At 41.2% G+C, this 14,162-nt stretch overlaps 1 long non-coding RNA gene across 1 annotated transcript; it reads right to left on the reverse strand.

The window, feature by feature from the left end:
- Window positions 1–18: 18 nt before the first annotated feature.
- Window positions 19–13,945, reverse strand: LOC144588021 (uncharacterized). Its single transcript, XR_013543324.1, has 2 exons — window positions 13,303–13,945; window positions 19–922 (listed from the first exon to the last, which is right to left on the reverse strand). It is a non-coding gene; the product is annotated as an uncharacterized LOC144588021 (long non-coding RNA).
- Between the last annotated feature and the right edge of the window lie 217 nt (window positions 13,946–14,162).

Consider the following 14,162-nt stretch of genomic DNA (forward strand, 5'->3'; position numbering starts at 1 on the left):
TCATTCATTCATTCATTCATTCATTCATTCATTCATTCATTCATTTATTTATTTATTTAACTTGCATGCCGCCCACTCTACCCAAAGGTCTCTGGGCGGCTTACAACAATTAAAATTCAATTAAAATACAATAAAAGATAAAACGATTAAAATACAATTAAAATTGCCATCAGGACTCACAGTTGATGTTATTTCAATTAAAAGCCTTCTGGAACAGGAAGGTTTTGACCTGGCGCCAAAATGTCATCAACGTCGGTGCCAGATGAATCTCAGTCGGGAGGGCATTCCATAGTCTGGGAGCAGCTGCCGAAAAGGCCCTTTGTCTACAAGCCGTCCCTCTTACCTCCTTGAGGGACGGCTCTTTCAAAAGGGCCCCCTGGCTAGATCTTAACTGCCGGGTAGGCTCATATGGAAGGAGGCGGTCCTTCAGGTATCCAGGGCCCAAGCAGTTTAGGGATCACTGACTCCACAAACCCTGTCATGGAGGCACAGTAGGGAATCAAATTCTCAGATCTGAGCTATTCAGCAGTTCAATCATTCCTGCCAAGTTTTTATAGTATAGGTTTTATCAAAACGTTATCTTGACCTTTCAAATAGTACAAGGGGATGATTGTGTCTCTCATTTGGCTAACAGGAGAAATCCTTGAGCAACAGACTGTGATGGTAGGAGGAACACTTTGAACAACATAGATCATCCAAGGACTCCCCACCCTACTGAAGCTGCTCAGTGTTGAGACAGCCAACTCATTTTGGCACCTGAGATAAAAAAATCCCCCAGGCTCCTTGCCCCATTCTTGGTAGGAAATAAATGCAACAATTAAAAAAAGATCATGTAACTTACAATTTGCTGTGTTTTCATGACTCTCAAAATGTGCTGGCTGAGGCACTCACTTCACCTTTCGCTCCCTGTTTGATGGTAACCCTTGATAAAATAATGGGACCATTACAATTTAAGATTTTCACAGTGCACATTTAATTAGGCATAAGATGATCAGTAAAGTCTGGATGTGTACCAATGCATAAATAGCATGCAAGAGGAGAACCATGACATTTTAAAAGTTTCAGCATGCTGACATGCTGCCGTTCCATCACTTAACATGGCACTCATTCGTATCAGTACAGGAGGCCATGGCATGTGTTTTGGAGCAAAAGAGGAAGAGAACGGATCACTACAAGTTCCGGCTGGAATTAAGACATGATACCAGAGAAGTGCCACCACATATGCTTGCAGCGCAGCTCCACCACAAGGATTTGTGGAGAATAAGGTAAAGGTTCCCCTTGACATTTTTAGTCAGTCGTGTTCGACTCTAGGGGGTAGTGCTCATCCCCGTTTCCAAGCCGTAGAGCCAGCGTTTGTCCGAAGACAGTTTCCATTGTCACATGGCCAGCATGACTTAGACCCGGAACGCTGTTTACCTTCCCACCGAGGTGGTACCTATTTATCTACTCGCATTTACATGCTTTCGAACTGCTAGGTTGGCAAGGAGCTGGGACAAAGCGGCGGGAGCTCACTCCGTCGTGTGGATTCAATCTTACGACTGCTGGTCTTCTGACCCTGCAGCACACAAAGGCTTCTGTGGTATAGCCCACAGCGCCACCATGTCCCATTGTGGAGAATATTATACCTCAAAATTGTCTTAGCACCACCTGGCGGAAGTATGCTGCTGGTAGCAGCAAAAAACCTCTACCTGAGAACATCAAGCCATATTTGACAGAAACATCAAGCCGTATTTGACAGAAGCATGCCAATGTGCCAACATTCCTTCTTGAAAATTTAAGAAAAAATTAGGGAGTAAAACAAAAGTGGGTGAGGGAGGTGGGACTGCACACCAGATGAATAGGAAATGAATTGGTTTTGCAGTACACACTCAATGGGATGTCAGTTGTACAGTGCAATGAAACGTGGGGGGGGGAGTAGTAGCCCCCCAGCGGGATAGATTTGATGTGGAGATAGCATGGAGGGGGAACAAAAGAATCCGTAATGGCCGAACGTTGTCTGAATCCAAAAAACGGAGTCAAAATTCAGGAGAAGTAACTTGGAAACATTTTGCAAGTGTAACCGCAGCCAGAGTTTCACCTTTGAAATGCATGATGGATTACATCAGAGCCTCTAAACAGCACAAATTAGATTCTTTCAGCCTGAGCGCTTTGCTGACAAAGTGTAGTTGCTCAAGTATGAGGAGAATTTAAATAGCAATGTGTGAAATACCACGCAAGGGCACACGTGGTAGGAGCAGTAGAGAACGAGAGTTTGGGACCTCTAATCGGCCTCAAATCTGAGGTCATACAGAGGCCAGCACTGGTGTTCTGCAGAGTGCTGCAAATGCCTCAGGCAGCTGATTATAAGCAACATGGAAAGGATGCAAATTGCTAGGTGTTTAATATTTTGCTATGTCTATTTTATTTATTTATTTATTTATTTATTTTACTCTCAAGAAAAGTGAGCAAAACCTGTGGGATATACAAGTCAATTTTCTCACAGTGGACAAAGGTTGGATCAAATCCTTCAGAAACATCCTCTTAGGGATATAATATGAATGGAAAACCTTTTATTGTCTTAGGTTTCATGTTTCTCTTTATACATTCTAGATTTAAAACCACACTTGATGTGAGAGCTGGCTTTTATAAACAGAAGAATTTCCTCTGGTTCTCTTCTTCCCACCGCCTTGCTGATTTGGCATCTCCCACTTCTTCTGTCAGAATTTTTTTTTTGAGATTGGCAAATTCTGTGGAAAAAAATCCTCAATGGCTTCCTTATGTTCCCAATTAACATGAGCTGGGATGTGATGTTTGAGGAGGAATAAAGAACATAAAGGTTTATACTGTCATGTATGAAGATTTCAGTTATCACATTGCATCATTTAGGAAACAACAGGGCTTTGCATGGCTAGTGTTATTTATATTTTGATTTATACAATAAATTTGTATTCCTCCATTCCGCTATGGAGCTATGGAGCGCATATGCCTCCTCTGATTATTCTTTCTCCTCACAACAGCCCTCTAAGATAGGCTAAGGATGAAATGTTTTCTAGAATAAATGTCTGCAAGCTCAGGACTCATAGTGAGCTGGGACTCACTGCAAGAAATGTCACCCCAAGAAGAAAACTCAAAATTAAAAATTTTCCAGATGTTCATGTAGAGCAGGGGTCTCAAACATGCAGCCCGGGGGCCATTTGTGGCCTGCCGGATGATAGTTTGCAGCCCCCGCCTTGCCTGCGCCCCTGAAGCGCCCACATGTCCTCTGCTGTCAAGAGTAAAAAAAAAAAAGGCTCGTCTCGCTCGCCAGCTCTCTCCCAAGACAGTGCCTCTTGCACCCTCCGTCCAGAACTGCAGCCTGCCAGCTGGTCCGCCTGTCTGTTGGCTGGCAGGCTGCAGTTCCTGATGAAGGGCACAAGAGGTGCTGTCTTGGGGGAGAGCTGGCGAGTGAGGCGCGCTGCTGGCCCTTTTCCCCAAGTGCCCGAGCCATCGCCGAGCAATGCCTGAGAGTGGAGCTCACTCCCAGCCTGTCGTCGAAGAGTGCCTCTAACAGCGACGCCAACAGCCGCCACCACCACCACCTCTTCCAGGGAAGTGGCTCTCTGGCTCTCTTTCTCTCTCGGCACCCCCAGCACCAGCCTAGCCAGCGGCCGCCTCAGCACCCAGCGGTGCTTCCTCCTCCTCCTCCTCCTCCTCCTCCTCCTCCTCCTCCTCCTCCTCCTCCTCCTTTTCGTCCTGCTTCAGCTGCCTCAGCTCTGGAGGCTGCCTGGGCTCGCCTCACAAAATTTGCTCCTCTGTTGTGGTGGGGACCCTCAGAGGAAGGTTGCCGGACTGCTGTGTGTGTGTGTTTTTGTGCGTGCACCTGTGGGGGGCCACCCCGTTCTGTTTAATTTCATGGGTACTGATGGGGGCTTTTCTCCTTCGGCAAGGCAATTCTGTGAGGTTTTTTTTTAATTTTATGTCATGCCCTCCTCCCCCCCACTAGGTGGTTGCCAGCGCTCCCTCCCTTCTCTGCTTCTTCGTCCTGCTGCTGCTGGTAGTGAAGAAGGAGCCGGAAAGGGTCATGGCTTATATTTGGTATACCTATACCACCTTTTGTTGTTGTTTTACACAGATACTTTTTATTTATTCTGGCTCTCTTCCCTTCATTACAATATTTATTAATCATTCCTTACCAACATTTAAAATAATCCTCTGTTAACTATATTGGTAACATTCAAATTTTAAAAATTATGTTTTGGTAAAATCTTCATTTTTCTCAGTGCTATCCGTCCCCTACTAGAGGGACGTGGTGGCGCTGCGGGCTAAACCACAGAAGCCTGTGCTGCAGGGTCAGAAGACCAAGCAGTCGTAAGATCGAATCCACGCGACGGAGTGAGCTCCCGTCGCTTGTCCCAGCCAACCTAGCGGTTCGAAAGCATGCAAATGCAAGTAGATCAATAGGGACCACCTCGGTGGGAAGGTAACAGCGTTCCGTGTCTAAGTCGCACTGGCCATGTGACCATGGAAGATTGTCTTCGGACAAAAACGCTGGCTCTATGGCTTGGAAACGGGGATGAGCACCGCCCCCTAGAGTCAAACACGACTGGACAAAAATTGTCAAGGGGAACCTTTACCTTTTTATCCTTCCAAACCAGGAAAGTTTTAAATTAGTATATAGTATTCCTGTAATTTCTTTTTAATATCTTCTTTTAATTTATTATAATTATATTCCTTCATTTTTGAGTATCTTTTACTAAATCTATACCTAAATATTTAACTGATTTACATATCTTAAAATCATATTTATCAGCAAACCTTTCTTGTTCTAATTTATTATTGTTAAACAACATTATTTCAGATTTTTGCCAATTTATGCATAATCCAGTTATTTTTCCAAATATTCCCAAATGGATTTTAATTCTCTCTATACTTTCCAATGGGTTTTTCACTGTCAAAAAGGAATCATCAGCAAATTAATTAATCTTTATTTTATTATTTTCACCCATACCTTCAATTACCGGTAAATCATCATTCCTTATTACATTTGCTAGCATTTCAATAATTAAACAGCACTGCAGAAAGGGCAACCTTGTCTGGTGCCTCAGCCTAGAGCTATCTGCTCTGTCATCCCATCATTAACAATTACTGCAGAAGTATTCTCCACATATAATTGGTCTATTGTTCTCCTAAATTTCTTTCCAAAACCTCAACCCTTTAAAAGAACCTTTAATGTTTGCCATTCTACACAATCAAATGCCTTAAAAACATCTAATGATAAAATACCTGACTTTGATTTATCTTTTTCTATATCATATATAATATTCAAAACCCCCTAGTTAAATTTTCCATTTGTCTTCCCTTTAAAACCATTTTGATCCTCTTTAATATATTTTGTAATGAACTTTTCATACTATTTTTCAAAATAGCAGTGAATATCTTTGCATCTTGATTTCATAATGAAATAGGTCTATACAAACTTGGGTTTGTCAAATCTTTATTGGGTTTTGGTATAAGAGTTATTAATGAATTTTTCCAAGAATCTGTTATTTTCTCTCCTTCCAATATTTCATAATAAAGCATTTTTAACTTGGGGATCAGTATTGATTTAAAAGCTTTATAATATTCTGATCCCATTCCATCAAAGCCTGGATTTTTACGATTTTTTAGTTTGTTAATAATCTCTATAATCTCTCCATTCTTTATCTCTTTTTCTAATTCTCTTTTCTAAATCATTTTTTCCTAAGCAACAGGAATTATACCAACTAGTCTATAAAATGAAATAGAGAGTTGTGTGGGGCCCTGAATCAGCACTTTGTCCATCTCTGGTCTAAGGGCTACTGATGTCATTCAGGCATTGATGTTTCTATTAAACAGTGGATGCAGTAGTATGCTAAAGGGTGAGGCTAGTCATGGACTATTCTCATGAATTTTTACCTAATTTCAAAAACCCTCTGCAATCAGTTCAGGACTCCTCTGGTAAGTGCAAAGAGAAACTAAAACAAAATAGTAAAACAAAGGATTCCTTAATTGTCGAAAACTTCTGAATGTGTAGAAGCTTGTCTCACCTCTCATAATTTGCAAATTAACTTGCTTTGATTTGTGCTTGGTCTTCCATATGATTCCTTCAGAAACTTATTTCTCAAGCATGAAACTCTGCATGAATCATGTTTCTCCAACACTAACATGCTTTCAGCTCTACTCATGGGCTACTAGCATTGTTTCTTTTTGTCCAGAGAATGGGGTGGCAAGTATAGAGAGAGAACAGAAGGTGACAAAAACAAAGAAATAAAGGGGAAGGCGGGCTTGCCAACCTTTAATCACTGGTCTCCTGCCCCTTGTTGGCTTCAGAGCTGTCCATCACTAAAGAACAGCTGTGACAAATTACATTTCCCCCCCCCCCAGAAAAAAGGGAGAAAGAAAGAAAATCTAAGGCTGGTCAGCCCCACTCTGAGACTGACATCTCTTTACGTTTAAGAAATCCCCCCTCCTATTATTGTTTTCCAGAAACAAAGGTATTTTTGGACGCATGTGTTACGGACTGCTTCCTCAAATTTGGGTCTCCATTGCCATAATGACATCTCATTTAATGCACTTTAAAAATACTCTAGACTCCACTATGTCATCAGTTTTCAAGGATATTTTCACAAGAAGTACAATGGTATCTACTCATTACTGAATTTCAGGCATAGCTTTTTTATAGTTTTGTAAAGAAAAATCCAGTTTTTCGAGAACACAAAAATCCAATTTCTTTACAGTTCAGTGACAAAGATGTGGTGGACTTATCCCGCACAGCAATGCTTGCACATTATTCTTGGCATATGTTTTTGATGTCCTTAGATCCCAACACCTCTTTTCTTTTTTGCCAATATTAATTACTTGCTAATACTGTATTTGTGGGCCTTGCGCATGAACACAATTCTTTCTTAGCGTCTGTTTGACATCTGGAAATGTGATGAGAATCCAGCAGAAGAAAATGTCTCTTGGCCAGGGTTGCTAGAAACTTCGACCACAAACTGAATGTGGTATCTGTGAAGCAGATATAATCATATAAGAGATTTATCTGCACGAGATGAAAAGGGGATCCCTTATCTGAGAACACAACCAGAAATGCCATAAAGACGAATACATGTAGATTCCTTCCCCACTCATCCATTTTTAAAACATGACTGCAATCTTGAAACCAGTTACACTGGAATACCTTCTACGTTTAAAACAGCTCAGTCTGTTGTACACAGACAACAGCGTTACACACATTTACTAAGAGATAAGTCTTTTGAATGTGGATGGACTTCCAAGTATGCACACATGGGAGAAAAGGAGATGACCTTGCTTACATCAAAACATTTCAGCTTCACTGGTTTCCATGATGTAACTCTATAGAACCTTCTATCCTCCTAGATGTTTTATTTATGATTCCATATTGGTTTGGCAACTAGAGATAAGACTATCCATCCTTCAAAGGGTTGTTACAGCAACTCTGTCCACTTTGCATTCTCAGACAGCAAGCTTTGAACCAGAGCAATTTACAACTCTGATTCTGTGTGTGTATTTCATAAGCATCTTCAGCTATTTGGTTCAAAAGTATGAAAGCAAAAGAAAAAAGAATACGAAATAAAGAAGACAAGAACATTGTGGCACCTTAAAGACTAATTACTATATTTTAATGAGGACTTTTGTGGACCAGTCCACTTCATTAGACAACCTAAAGACTAACTGCTGTATTTTAATGCAAACCTTCATGGAAAAATCCACACTTCTTGTCTGAGGAAGTGGACTTGTCCACAAAAGCTTGCATTAGAATATAGCAGTTAGTCTTTAAGATGCCCTAATATTTCTTCTTCTTTTTTTTAATTTTAATTTTGTTTTTGCCGGCTATGCTAGCAAAGACGAACATGGCTATCTCTTCTAAAATGTATGAAAGGGTTCTTTAGAATGAGTAGGATCATTCTCCCCTACAGAATACACTCCCGCTCAGCATTTGATTGTCTAAGGGTTCTGTCTTCATGAAAGAAGCTCTGTTTACATACACCAATATGCAAGCAGGTCCCATCCAGCTGATGCCAATAATATGCAGGCAAGAAGATGGCCCTGTTGGTCTCTGGAGACAGGGTTATCCACTTATTTTCAAGAGCCCATTCATACACTTGAAGGCCAAATAATGTTTTGCAGTGCAAAGAATATTGTCTCTGCTGTACCCAGGGCAAAACTTGAAAAAATTATGGTCTCTACAATAATGTCAGTGCTGACTAGGGGGTTCTGAAATGAGTAATATTTGCATGTTCTGGTTCAATGGTGCTAACTTCCAGGTAACTGTACTTAGGAGGATGGGCTTGAGCCCAAATTCATTCCCTCATCAAAATACAAGGAGGCAGCCTGCTCTGTTCTCTGATCAGCATGTGCCATATGCATTGTCATTTTCGTTCTACGAAACAATCTTGAGCACCAATATCTCTAGGTAGGAAGACTCTGCAACCAAGGAGATCATTGTAAATATATGCAAGCAATGTAGGAAATACAATTATCAGCAATTATCCCTGTGAACACGTCAAAAATGGCACACAACAAAACTTTCATTGAATAAATGCTTATCTATGTCCTAAGCCATTCCACTCAAAGGAAATGGCTTAGGACAATACCCCACAGTGATCTTCCTTAAGTTAGCCACAGTTTTTCCAATATTCAGGTGTGGAAAAGGTATATCATCACTACATAATTATAGCAGTTTGATATCCATGTAATTGTCTGGACCCAATCAGAAAAAAAATCATGACACTTGTAGTTTGTGAAGTGCTTAGCCTTCTCTACTGGGGAATTCTAGGGGACTTTTGTGAATCATAACAGTACAGTGCCTTCAGCTTTTAATTTACCCCCTCAGTGTGAAAATCTCATTCCTGGTTCTTTACAGAGTGAGTAAAGGAACCCAGTAATTTACATTCTTTGGCCTTGTTTTTGGACAAATGTGAGGTGTTTCTCCTAATAAGATACAACAGATTTTCCATCAACCACAGAGATCTGGATTTCATTCGGTGTCATGGCCTACAGCATAACATTACTATCTGCCAAAGAAAATGTAGTCAAAGAAGAATTTATTAATAAATTACTCTGTTCTTGGATTGCATCTGCATGCTTGTCCATGATGCATTATAAAATCGAGCTCTACGTGTGTGTGTATGTGTGTGGCAAAATTTATCTTGCTGTAAGGAGCATCATGCACCAGTTTTCACTCAAAGCAAAGGTGAGTACATACAAACTCAGTTAACTGTGTCTAGCCATCTATGATGGGGGAGGTCCTAGACGTTGCAGTGAAGCATTGATAGTTCCGATCTGAGTAATCTGTAATATGCTTCTGAGAAGTCCTGTCTGTCTGCATTGTAAAACACTCAGGACCTCATAATCTACAGTGACGCAATATGAACATTGGCCTCAGTGTAGTATAATTCAGGATTAACCCACAGAATGTTATAAATATAACTTTCCTCCAACTTATTTTAAATTGTCCTCATTTCCCAGGTGCTCCCAGAAGAAGGGGTTGGTAAACCACTTCTGAATACTCTATTCCACGAAAACCTTGGAGAGGGTCAGAGTCCACTTGACAACACACATATAATAGATTTTAATAGATTTTAAAAAGGGTCAGGCAATATGTGAGGTAAGATTTCTTACCAATGCTGTGAAGAGTTATGGCCAGTCAGTGTAGGTGATATGGGGCTAGAGGGAGAGGTAATCAACAACCATCAACCATCTTAGAAGTGCAGAGCTGGAAGGGACCCTATGGATCAGTGGTCCTCAACCTTGGGCCTCAAGATGTTATTGAACTACAACTCCCAGAAGCCTTTACCACCACTTCACTGGTTGTTGATGAGGAGTTGCATATTCCCAATAACAAACTTTTCAGTTCATTGCCCTGTTGTCTGATCTGGTATATAAAAGCAAATGTCTCTGTTCCTGTATATGTATGTCTGATACACAATACAGTACTGTAACTGTCAAGTTGCCATCACCCTGTTTAAGTTTTCTAAACCTGTCATGCTTATTTGGAAAGGGCAAGTGGCAAGGACATCCTGACAGCAGAAGATATGGGCCTGTATTTCTTCATTTTGCTCTTTTCTCAGCTTCACATCTGTATTAAACAAGGCCGAACTGGGATGCCAATCTGTTTCTTTTCTGGCAGACCATCTCAGTTCCTTTTTCTCCCATATCAATAGCTCAGGTGAATGGGTCACAGCATAAACCAAGCCTGGCCAAATCCAAAACCAGACAGCCCCATTTTCTGACACATATGTAATGCGGAGAAGGCATTACATATAAGTCAACACTGGATCAACTATCAGTTTGGGGCTGATCTTTTTTTAGTGGAACTTTTTATGTATGTATGTATGTACGTACGTACGTACGTACGTACGTACGTACGTATGTATTTTACTGAAGAAGTACTTGAGGACCAAGCAGTACAAGAAGAGTTGTGCTGATGCCACACTGGTCATTAACCAATCAGCAGTTTCCACAGCTAGCTTTTACAGCTCATTAGTGAAGCTACCTCTAGGCTGGCCCTACTGTTTGAAAATGATATATTTGCCTTCAGTCTAAGAAGGGATGTGGTGGCGCTGCGGGTTAAACCGCAGAAGCCTCTGTGCTGCGAGGTCGGAAGACCAGCAGTCGTAAGATCGAATCCACGCGACGGAGTGAGCTCCCATCACTTGTTCCAGCTCCTGCCAACCTAACAGTTTGAAAGCATGTAAAAATGCAAGTAGATAAATAGGTACCACCTCGGTGGGAAGGTAATGGTGTTCACTGTCTAGTCACGCTGGCCATGTGACCATGGAAACTGCCTATGGACAAAACACTGGTTCTATGGCTTGGAAACGGGGATGAGCACAGCACCCTAGAGTTGGACACCACTGGACTAAATGTCAAGGGGAACCGTTACCTTTACCTAAGTTCTTTATTGAAGACCTAAAAGTGCTACTCAGACAGACCTACTACCATTCAGGTAAAAATATCATGCAATAGCTCCCTTATGAGATCTCTTGGTTCATATTCCTTATACCTGGATGTTATTACATTTCCATGAGCCCTTGCTTCCATACAGTTCAGCAGAGATGATTTGGCAGGCCTCCAGTAAAAAAAATAAAACTCTGACATTCTTTAATACATGTTCTTTTCACTGATGGCCAGCAATATAGGTGATACAAAATGTAAATCCATTCTTCCTACATATCAAATGGGAAAGCAAAAATAACACATAACATTGCCTCAGAAAGGTATTTCATTCCACAAAAACTATTGTGATTGAATGGTTTGTTTGGATGCCACAATACAGTGTATCTGTAGGTGTGCATGTTAATGTGCCTAGGGAATTAGCTAAAACACGTTAAATGTCGATATGGGACCAGTGAGGGTCCCTTCAGTCATGAAGGTGGGCTTCTGGCCTCAGCGGGATTCTAGCCATGTTCCCTACCCTTAGCTTCTCTGTAAATTGGGGCCATAGCAAAGTGGAGATGGGAAGTGCCCTCAAACCCACAGATGTGGCCATGTAGGGGCTCTGACTTAAGGAGGAGTAGGAAGGGGTGGGACAGAAATGTTGGTCTGGTGCTGTGGGCTGGGAGATGTGCAAGTCCCAGGAAGTGCTGCCACTTGATGGAGGGCTGCGATGGCAATTGGGTATTTATTTAAATGTATTTATTTAAAATATTTTTTACCCCACCTTTTCCCCTGAAAGGACCCATGGCACCTTTTGGTGCCCCCTCTAGAGGCTGCCTGTGTGTGCTGGGATCAGGCATCCTACCAGGAAATCAAGAACTAACACCACACCCACTGGTGACAGAGAAAGTAGCAGTCACAGCCATTCCAACCAGAGGAGGCCCCAGCCTGGTCCAAGAGAAGGCCCTCGTCCCACGGCATCTCATCCTCCACGCTAATGATCTAACAAAGCCAGCCAGGTCCATCTGGACTTTGGGTGATCCTCCATCGAGAGCTACTGGATCTGTGGCTCAGCTGAAGCTCAGGGAAAACAAGGAGGTCTGGCCAGGGTGGGTTCCTGTCCCACCTGTCTGCAGGGTCATCTAACAATGTGCATCCAGTATCCTGCTGCAGGTCTCCTTGCCTGGCCCATTTGCTTGATTCTGGACTTGATAGAGGAGAATCTCCCCATAAAAGATGGAGGAAAGAGAATGAACTAGGAATGAGGTTAACTCCCAGCCACCCATTGCTGTTGGCCTTTTGAAAGTTGTATTGTTCCATTAAACCTGAGTTTGCTTCAATGAAGAGCCGATTTCAGCAGCAACTTTCAGTGTTGTCATGGAGGGGACCATGGGGGCAGGTCACAGCAGATCACTAGCAGCAGACAGGATTCAGCATCAAGTGGTGAGAAAAAGGCATCCATGAAACATTATGCAATAAACATCTACAGCATAATAAACTGCATCCTATGTAAGCGAGTTACAATGACCAGGCTATATGGAAGGGCTCACAAAGAAAAGCATCTAATGGCTGCTGTGAATAGTATCTGTAGTTATTTCCATTAATTGTACCAATCGGCAAACTAAAATAATTTATTGGCTAGGATATGATTTAAATATTGTGGGAGGCTATCACCGTCAGTCACATATAGACATGTACACTAGGCAGTTCTTAGGATCAGATCATTTCTTTGAACTTTTTAACTAACAGTAAGAACCGGAGTGTTGTAATTGAATCGATATTCAACATTTGGAAAAGGTTGCATTTGAAAAGTTCCTCATGACCCTAGTTCAATTTACAGCTCAGGATGCTAAAAAAATGAATAAGAACAGCAGCAACAATAAAATAAAAGAAATCGCTATTAATCCATACAATAAACCTGGAATGTAATACTTATCCAAAGCAGACAAGCTGTTCAGGTTTCCTCCAGAATTAAACTATTATGTAGGGTTTTCTGTATCTAGCACGTTTCACTAAGTATGCATCTTAGAAAACACACGTCAGAATCCTGCATCTTACTCATCATGAACCAAGTGGTCTACTCTGTGTACAGTTTCTCTTTCCCCACTGTTTGTGTCAGGGGAACCAGCTAATCTGCTGTTCAAGTAGAAATTGCCTCTGTTTTCAATGGGGCAATCTTTGCCTTTTATAACTGCAAGCTAGAGACTGTGGAGGTAAACACACAGCACTCCAATCCTGGAATGCTTATGGTCTGCAGCTGGTAACTGGATTCTAGTGACCATTCCTTGTTTTAAAATAATCGGTTAAATGATTTCATCAGATTACTTAGCTTGGTTTATTGTTACACAATTTAATCTATGTAGGAGAACAATGCAATGTGATTTCTTTATGATAGTACTGCAGTTTTACACTACCCAGTATTACCTGCAGGAAGTAAAAGGGAGCCAGGGAGCCGAGTCCTAGAGAGGCAAGACAACAGATGGAGATTGGAAGTATATTTTCTGAAAATAAACAATCTAATTCAACACATCTAAAAGAAGTCTTGTTAGACAACCATTCAAAATACAAACATAATGGAAACAATAAAGAAAAGTAAAATTTATCATCTAGGAATGAATCAATCTATCTATTCTCTCTCACATGTATTCAACCATAAATCCATTTCATTCCAAAGCCACACAAATCTGTGTGAATTTTTGTCTAAAGTTGTCGAAGGATTTGCATTCATTTTCAACGCAAATTATTCTACTGTATGTATTTTGTATGCTTTTTAATGCAACTATACACATTTTGTACACAGTATTGAGTCTGAAAATGGACTGCAAAATTCAAAGAAGAATGTAGTCTGAAGGATAACTGAATTCTGTTCTGATCCTCATGCTAGTCCAGGAGGTGAAACATTAGATAAATTTGCTTTAAAATTCAGACAAAACATAATTCTGCCCATTTCTGTTACTGACTAATTTATGCAGAGGCTGGGAATAATATATTACAAGCAATAATGATACTTGCAGAGAAGTAATGAAGGCATGGCAGCATTTCTAGTTGTTTCATTATTTGAATAATGCCATGTTGCTTTGTGCGTGAATAACAAGTTTACTTATAACTCCTAAAACACTGCACTGGTAGTCAACAAGGGGGATTTGTGGCTATTTTTATCTAATTACGGTAAAATGCAATGCTCTAAAGCAGGGGTCTCAAACTGTGGCCCTCCAGATGTTCTTGGACTTCAACTCCCAGAAATCCTGGCCAGCAGAGGTGGTGCTGAAGGCTTCTGGGAGCTG

The sequence above is a fragment of the Pogona vitticeps genome, chromosome 3 (genome assembly GCF_051106095.1).
Source record: "Pogona vitticeps strain Pit_001003342236 chromosome 3, PviZW2.1, whole genome shotgun sequence".
Classification (NCBI taxonomy): domain Eukaryota; kingdom Metazoa; phylum Chordata; class Lepidosauria; order Squamata; family Agamidae; genus Pogona; species Pogona vitticeps.